Below are 7854 nucleotides of genomic sequence, written 5' to 3'. Positions count from 1 at the left end.
TTAAATAAATACAAAAATAATTTTAAAGAAATGGAAAAATGACAAAGAACACAAAATAATTGTTTCAAGAAAACAGTGAAATTCAAGAAAATACAGAGAAACCATTCAAAGAAATGAAGAAATCAATAAGTAATAAGACTAAGACATTTAACAGAAATTGTAATAATTTTAATCATACAGAAATACTAAGCTGAAAAACATAATAAATGAAATGAAGATTGCAATAGATAGCATCAACAACAGCTTGACCAAACAGAAGAATCTGTGAATTTAAGTATTGGTTATTTGAAAATATGCAGTCAGGGGATAAAAGGAATGAAAATTAATTTAAAATTACTTACAGGTTTTATGGGACTGCATCAAAAGAGCAAATGTTTGAGCTACAGCAGTTTTTGAAGAAAATGAAAAAAGAGAAGTGTGTAGAAAGCTTATTTATAGAAATAGTGACAGAAAATTCCCAAACTAATTCTTCTCAAACCCTTCTAGTACATTGAAGAGAAATTCCTCCAAACTCATTTTTACAATGCTTACATTATCCTGAAACAGAAACGACACAAGGACACAACAACAATAAAAACAATATACATACATATGCAAAACTACAGGGCTCATCAACATGGATGCAAAAATCTTCAAAAAACAAAAAATACAATTGAAACCAGGAATGCAAGGATGACTCAACAGATGCAAGACAGTAAATGTGATAAATCCCATTAAAAGAATGAGGGGGGAAAAAACACCATATGATCATTACAAAGGATGAAAAATAAGCATTTGAAAATACTTTACGTCTCTTTTCAATAAAAAGTCACAACATGGGCTGGTGCTGTGGCACAGAGGGTTAAAGCCCTGGCCTGAAGAGCTGGCATCCCATATGGGCACTGGTTCTAGTCCCGGTTGCTCCTCCTCTCTGCTGTGGCCTGGGAAAGTAGTAGAGGATGGCCCAAGTCCTTGGGCCCCTGCACCCACATGGGAGACCCAGAAGAAGCTCCTGGCTCCCAGCTTTGGATTGGCGCAGCTCCGGCCATTGCTGCCATCTGGGGAGTGAACCAGTGGATGGAAGACCTCTCTCTGTAACTCTGTTTTTCAAATAAAAAAAATCACAACAAATTAGGTATAGAAGGAATATATCTCAACACAATGAAAGTCATATGTGGCATATCCACAACTAATATTATAGTGATGGAAAAAACTTGTTTTTCCTCTAAAATCTGACACAAAGTAAGAATAGCCACTCTCACCACTCCTATTCAACATAGTACTGGAACTGTAACTAGAGCAATTAGCAAGACAAAGAAGTAAAATCATCCAAATTGAAAAGGCAGGTGCTGTGGTACAGCAAGTAAAGCTGCTACTTGGGATGCTTGCATCCTCATGGGAACTCCAGTTGCAGTCCTGGCTAAACTGCTTCCAATCCAATTTCCTCCTAATGCACCTGTGAAGCAGTGAATGATGGAATTCCTGGCTTCTGGCAAAGCCTGGGATGCTGTAGCCATTTAGAGAGTAAATCAGCAGATGGAAGATTTCTTTCTGTCTCTGACACTCTGTCTTTCAAATAAATAAATAAATCCTTATTTCAAAAAAGAAGAGGTTAAATCATTCCTGTTTACAGATGATATGATCTTATACATAGAAAGCACTAAAGATTTCACCAAAGGAAAACTGAACTAATAAATTCAGTAAAATTGTAGAATTCAAATTCATCATGGATAAGTAGTTCATTTCTCTCTTTTTAAGTTTTTTTTTTTCTATTTATGTATTTAAGAATCAAAGTGATTGAAAAAGAGACCTTCCATCAACAGGTTGGGTCCTTCAAATGCCTGCTACAATCAGAGCTAGACCAAGCCAAAGGTGGAGCCAGAAACTCCATCCAGGTCTCCCACATAGGTAGCAGGAACTCAAGTACCTTGGCCATCCTCTGTTGCCTCCCAGTTGCATGAACAGGAAGCTAGATCTGAAGCAGAAGCAGAAGTTGATCTCAGGCACTCCAATATGGTATGCAGACATTCTTAGTGGGGACTTAACCCACTGCACAACAATGTCTGCCCCTCCTTGTAGCATTTCTAAGCACTAACAATAAACTATCTGAAAAAGAAATAAAGAAAAATGCAGTTTACAATATCTACAAAAATACTTAGAAATTAATGTACACAGCATGGTGAAATATCTATAGTGAAAACTATAAAATATTAATGAAGAATGAAAGAGGACATAAATACTCATAAATTGTTTTAAATTCTAGAAAAAAAGGAGGAAATCATTATCATTTTGGTCTGGATAATGATTTTTTTAGGTATGATCTCAAAAGCACAGACAACAAAAGCCAAATTAGACAATTATGATTACTTCAAACTAAAAGTGTCTCTGTGTAGCAAAAGAGCAACAAAGTGAATAGACAATTTACAGAAGGGGGAAAAATACTTGCAAAGTATGTATTTAATCAAGAGTTAATATCCAGGGCTGGCACTGTGGCATAGCAGGTAAAGTTGCTGCCTTCAGTGCCAGCATCCCATAGGAGTGGCGGTTCGTGTCCTGGCTGCTCCATTTCTGATCCAGCTCTCTACCATGGCCTGGGAAAGCAGCAGAAGATGGTCCAAGTCCTTGGGCCCCTGCACCCGCGTGGGAGACCTGGAGGAAGCTCCTGGCTCCTGGTTTCAGATGTGCGCAGCTCCAGCCATTGCGGCCAACTGGGAAGCGAACCAGTGGATAGAAAACCTCTCTCTCTCTCTCTCTCTCTCTGTGCCTTTCCTTCTCTCTCTGTGTAACTCTGACTTTCAAGTAAATAAATAAATCTTAAAAAGTAAGAGTTAATATCAAAACATATAAGGAAATCAAACAACTTAGTAAAAATAAAAGAAATGACATTTAAGAATAGGCAACAAATCTGAATAGATACATATTTAAAGAACATACCAATGGCCAACAGGTATATGAAAAGCTGTTCAACATCATTTTTCTATTTTTTTAAGATTTATTTGTTTTTATTATTTGAAAGGCAGAATTACAAAGAGAGAGGGTGAGAGAAAGAGAAAAGCTCTTCCATTCACTGGTTCATTCTTCAAATGGTTGCAAGAGCCAGGACAGCATCAGGCCAAAGCCAGGAGCTTCTTCCAGATCTCCCTCATGGGTGGCAAGGTCCCAGGGACTTGGGAGTAAAGGTCCCAGCCATCCTCCACTGTTTTGCCAGGTGCATTAGCAGGGAGCTGGATCAGAAGTGAAGTAGCCAGGACTCGAACCGGCACCCATATGAGATGCCCAGCACCTTAAGCAGCAGCAGCTTTACCCACTATGCCAGAACCTCTACCCAACATCATAAAGCATCAGGGGAATGCAAATCAAAACCACAATAAGATATCACTCTTGTTGGATTGGTTGCTCATATATCAAAAAGACAAAAGATAATAAGAGCCCGCGCCACGGCTCACTAGGCTAATCTTCCGCCTTTCAGCGCTGGCACACAGGGTTCTAGTCCCGGTCAGGGCGCCGGATTCTGTCCCGGTTGCCCCTCTTCCAGGCCAGCTCTCTGCTGTGGCCCGGGAGTGCAGTGGAGGATGGCCCAAGTGCTTGGGCCCTGCACCCCATGGGAGACCAGGATAAGTACCTGGCTCCTGCCATCGGATCAGCACAGTGCGCTGGCCGCGGCAGCCATTGGAGGGTGAACCAACGGCAAAGGAAGACCTTTCTCTCTGTCTCTCTCTCTCTCACTGTCCACTCTGCCTGTCAAAAAAAAAAAAAAAAAAAGATAATAAGCATTGAGGAGGACATGGAGAATAATTTGGTGGGAACGTAAATTAGAATAGCCATTGTGGAAAACAGTACAGAGGTTCCTAAAAAAATTTAAAATAGAACTGAGATACAACCCAGCAATCCCACTACTGGGTATATACCCAAAGAAATAATCTCAGTATTTCAAAATGATACCTGCATTCCCTTTTAATTGCAGCACTATTCACAATAACCAAGACTCAAAATCAACTGAAGTGTCCATCTGTAGGTGAAAGAATAAAGAAATGTGGTACATACACAGGGTGGAGTAGGTGAGATGATGCCAGAGGAAGGGTCGTGGGGAGATGTTGGTCAAAGGATACATATTTCCAGCTACATAGGAGTAGGAAGTGGGAGATCTGTTGCACAGCATGGTGATAGAGTTAATTACATTATATTCAATTTTTGAAGATTTCTGTAAGTGAATGTTGTATTATAAAAAATTGTAAATACATGAAATAATTCATTTGCTAGTTGGCTAGATTTAACCATTTCACAGTGTTTATCTGCTTCAAGACATCATGTTACACCTGATAAAGACACACACAGTATTATCTGTCAGTTAAAAAAAAAAAAAGACCTTCCTCAACTTTCCCACTGACTCATTGCCTGACATTAGGCTGCTCCCTGCAGCTCCCTGGTTGTTTCATGAACATCTGTAAAACAGGACTAATGGCAACTGCCTCACCAGGGAGCTGGGAAAACTGAGTTATTGTTTGCAAACTGCTTTGTGATTCATACATAAAAGGCTCTACAAAAAAGCATACTGTCATTGGACGTTACAAACAGTTTTAGTCCCAATTATTTTAAAGAAGAGACTAATACCCAAACTTGCAAAAGATATTAAAGCAGCATTATGTTGTGGAGAATTTCCAAAACTAAGGTAGGCAATTGCTGATTCAGGTTTTTTTCTGAGCATTAGAAATGTCTCTCACTGATAAAGTATAGAGTTAGGAAAAAAAAAAAACTATGAGCGATAAAAAGTAAACTCTTGGCTCTGTAATCAGGCAATAAGAGAGTTTTTACTTTCAAATTATCCATTGGAATCCAGCCCAAGAGAATTAAAAAAGAAAAATCTTTCTACTGTTCAGCCACCCACCCACATCTGGTGCTGCTCTTATACTTCCTAGAGATGGAGCAATGATTTTCATGCCTTAAGGGCAAGCAATTTAAGGGTTAACACTATTAGATTTGTCCTTCAACTAGAGAACATTAAAGCTGAAAAATCTAAATTGTACAGAGTGGTGGTGAAACATCTATATTGTACTTTAAATTACCTACAAACATCTTAGAAGAAGGCTCTGGGGAAAGACATTATTAAGAGCTGATAAAATTATAACACTTGACACCAACTAATAATTTCATTTAGCTATGTTGCACTTATTTTCACCTTTAAATCATAACCACACAGGGAAGGAGTAAAATTTTTCCCTATTATCATCTGGTAGATTCCCTTATTTAAAAGGCTCCTGGGCACACTTAGCACTGAAAATGTCATAATAATAATTAAAATGATTAACATTCACCCTCTTCCAATTAATAGAGTGCCATAACTGCAAGATCCAATGGTGAATGTCAATGTCTTAGCCACAAGAGTAGGACTAACAATTAGCAAAAAGTAAAAAATAAAAGGAAAACTTTAAAAATCAGAAACCCAAGACTGCCAATAGACTCAGTGACCAGGGTACTTCTCGAGAATTCCTAAAAATTCTAGTTTGGCAGTAACCTTTCCCACTTGTCATTATAAAAAATCAATTACATAGGTAATGTGTGTAATTTTGCTGATGTAAGAAAAACCATTGGCTGTCTACGTTATCTTAGCTTACTTGAAAGATTACAGATGAAAAGGAGGCTCTTCCACTTAGCTAGTTGTGACCTGGGACAAAGAACTAACAGCCCTGAGCCCTTTCCTTGTTTGTAAATGGAAATAATAATGGTACCTTCCACACAAAGTTTGTGTGAAGGTTAAATAATGCCTGGGACAGTTGATTTAAATATAAGAAGGCTTTCATAATTTTTTAAATAATGGGACATTCCTATCCATATATAACAACTTACTGCATATAATTGATGAAATATAAAAACCAAATAACTTGGAATATTTAGCAGTTAATGTTTTGATGTTCCCTTCCAGTCAGCTCTGACAATGTTATAGGCAAAATGACAACACTAATGAGATTTTGAGCAAGGTATTGCCAATTTTACCACAAAACCAGAAGTTCTATCTGCAGTCCACAGTGATGCTGTGTAACAACCTACTACAAAACTCAATGGCTTAAGACAACAAGTATGTAATTGACTCAGGGATCTGTGGACTATTGGGCTGAGTTTTGCTTAACAATTCTTTAGATTTGCCAACATCACTCACCAGTGAGAAGGTGGCTGTGGCTACCTCTTGGTTGATCTAAGATAGCCAATGATGGGACATCTTGGACAAGAGAATGAGTTAAAGTACAAAAGCATATTTTCATATTTAAGTTTAGGTTACATTTGCCAGCATGCCCTTATGGAAGGCAAGTGATTGCTAAGGCCAAAGTCAAAGTGATTTTGAATACCAGACCAGAGGGTACTAATAATTACAAGGCAAAGGAGGTAGATATGGAGAGAATGGGGGTCATTAATGCAATCAGGTGTCCACACACAATCAATGCCAGTGTGTCTACTATTTGAACCAAGGAGAGCTTGACCAGGCTGTTTACTTCATCACCTATGTAACCCCCAGTTTAGTGGCCCCAAATCTTGAACCATGCACTTAAATGAAGAGAAACTAGAAAGAGATCTAGGCAACTATCCCCAATATAGTTTAAATTAAATCATTGAATAATTGCAATAAGTAATTGATGAAATTTACTAATAGGTAAATAAAATTAGCTTGTATCTTCATAACGCATGAGACTGTAGTGCATTTTTCTTTGTTCCTGCCTTACACAATCCGAGATTACTGTCTAACAAATCAACAAGTCATGAAGACAGTTTGTCATAAAACCATTACCATTTCTTAAGGCAGACAGACATTAGGGCATTCTGAAAATTTCATGCAAAAATTGAATTAAAATGCTTATTTTTGGTGCAAAAAAGTCAAAAGTCATGCATTTTTCATACTATGCATTTTCCATGACCTTTTGAAGATCATTTGAATGCATGAATTTCAATTTTTGTATCAAAATAAACTTATTCTTTAACTCCATTTTTCATAATCTGTTCAAAGTACACTTGTACAAGTTAATTGCAAGTGACAAAATGATTTTCCCCAAAATGGCAGTGTGAAAGCAATCCTTAGAAAGTGCAGTTGAAGAGTTAGTAGTGTTAAAATCAATAATATGGCAAAAATAACATAGAAATCAAGATATATGTCCTCAAATTGTCATTAGAAATGTATCACTCATTCATTTAAGATAGGAAGATTAAAAATTCACATGATTTTATCTGCCCTTGCCTTTAAAATGCTTCATGTTTGAAACAGAATGCTTTGCTCTGAATTCTTTGTTGTTTTATGGATTTGTTAGATCTCAGACTTTTCTCTGAAAAACTGAACATGTTTCACATATTTTAGGTTAAAAAATCTTTGTATTAGAGTTTGGAGTATATTTCCCACTCCATCTGCAGCAATAGGCATCTCAAATTGCTTGGGATAATTATTTCCACAGGAGGAGATGATGGACCAAATCCAATTCTTAATATCAATGCTTTTATAATAAATTCAGTAGTAATCTTGCTGATCATCAGCACAACCCATATACATTCTGAAAAGTTAATGAATCTAATCAACCAGTTTGGATATTTCAGCAGGTAAAATTCTGCTTGTTAGGGACACCAACTCCCAGAGACAGTTAAATGAAAAGTGATGGAATTTTGCATATCTTATCATTATTCCTGACTCTACAATCAAAGTCATGGTAATGACAATTGCTCCCAACCCAAAGGACTTTGAATAAAACAATGTTTTTATCAAGGCAGCAGAATTATACCTCATTTCTGACTCAATTCTTTTCTGAATGCTTTATCTGTGAAGTTTCTCCTCTCTTTCATGTTCCATTTTGTTTCTATCTCTAGGGCAAGAGAGAACTCTCTCTAAGAAACTGCCTCACC

General features: G+C 37.3%; 1 long non-coding RNA gene across 1 annotated transcript; it reads right to left on the bottom strand.

The window, feature by feature from the left end:
• Positions 1-212: 212 nt before the first annotated feature.
• LOC127482994 (uncharacterized) lies at positions 213-4617 on the bottom strand. The gene is made up of 3 exons (XR_007908989.2): positions 4024-4617; positions 1907-2085; positions 213-1079 (listed from the first exon to the last, which is right to left on the bottom strand). It is a non-coding gene; the product is annotated as an uncharacterized lncRNA (long non-coding RNA).
• Between the last annotated feature and the right edge of the window lie 3237 nt (positions 4618-7854).

The sequence above is a fragment of the Oryctolagus cuniculus genome, chromosome 4 (assembly GCF_964237555.1).
Source record: "Oryctolagus cuniculus chromosome 4, mOryCun1.1, whole genome shotgun sequence".
In the NCBI taxonomy this organism is placed as follows: domain Eukaryota; kingdom Metazoa; phylum Chordata; class Mammalia; order Lagomorpha; family Leporidae; genus Oryctolagus; species Oryctolagus cuniculus.
Note: the sequence above shows the minus strand (reverse complement) of the source record. Positions and strands in the feature narration are given on the sequence as shown.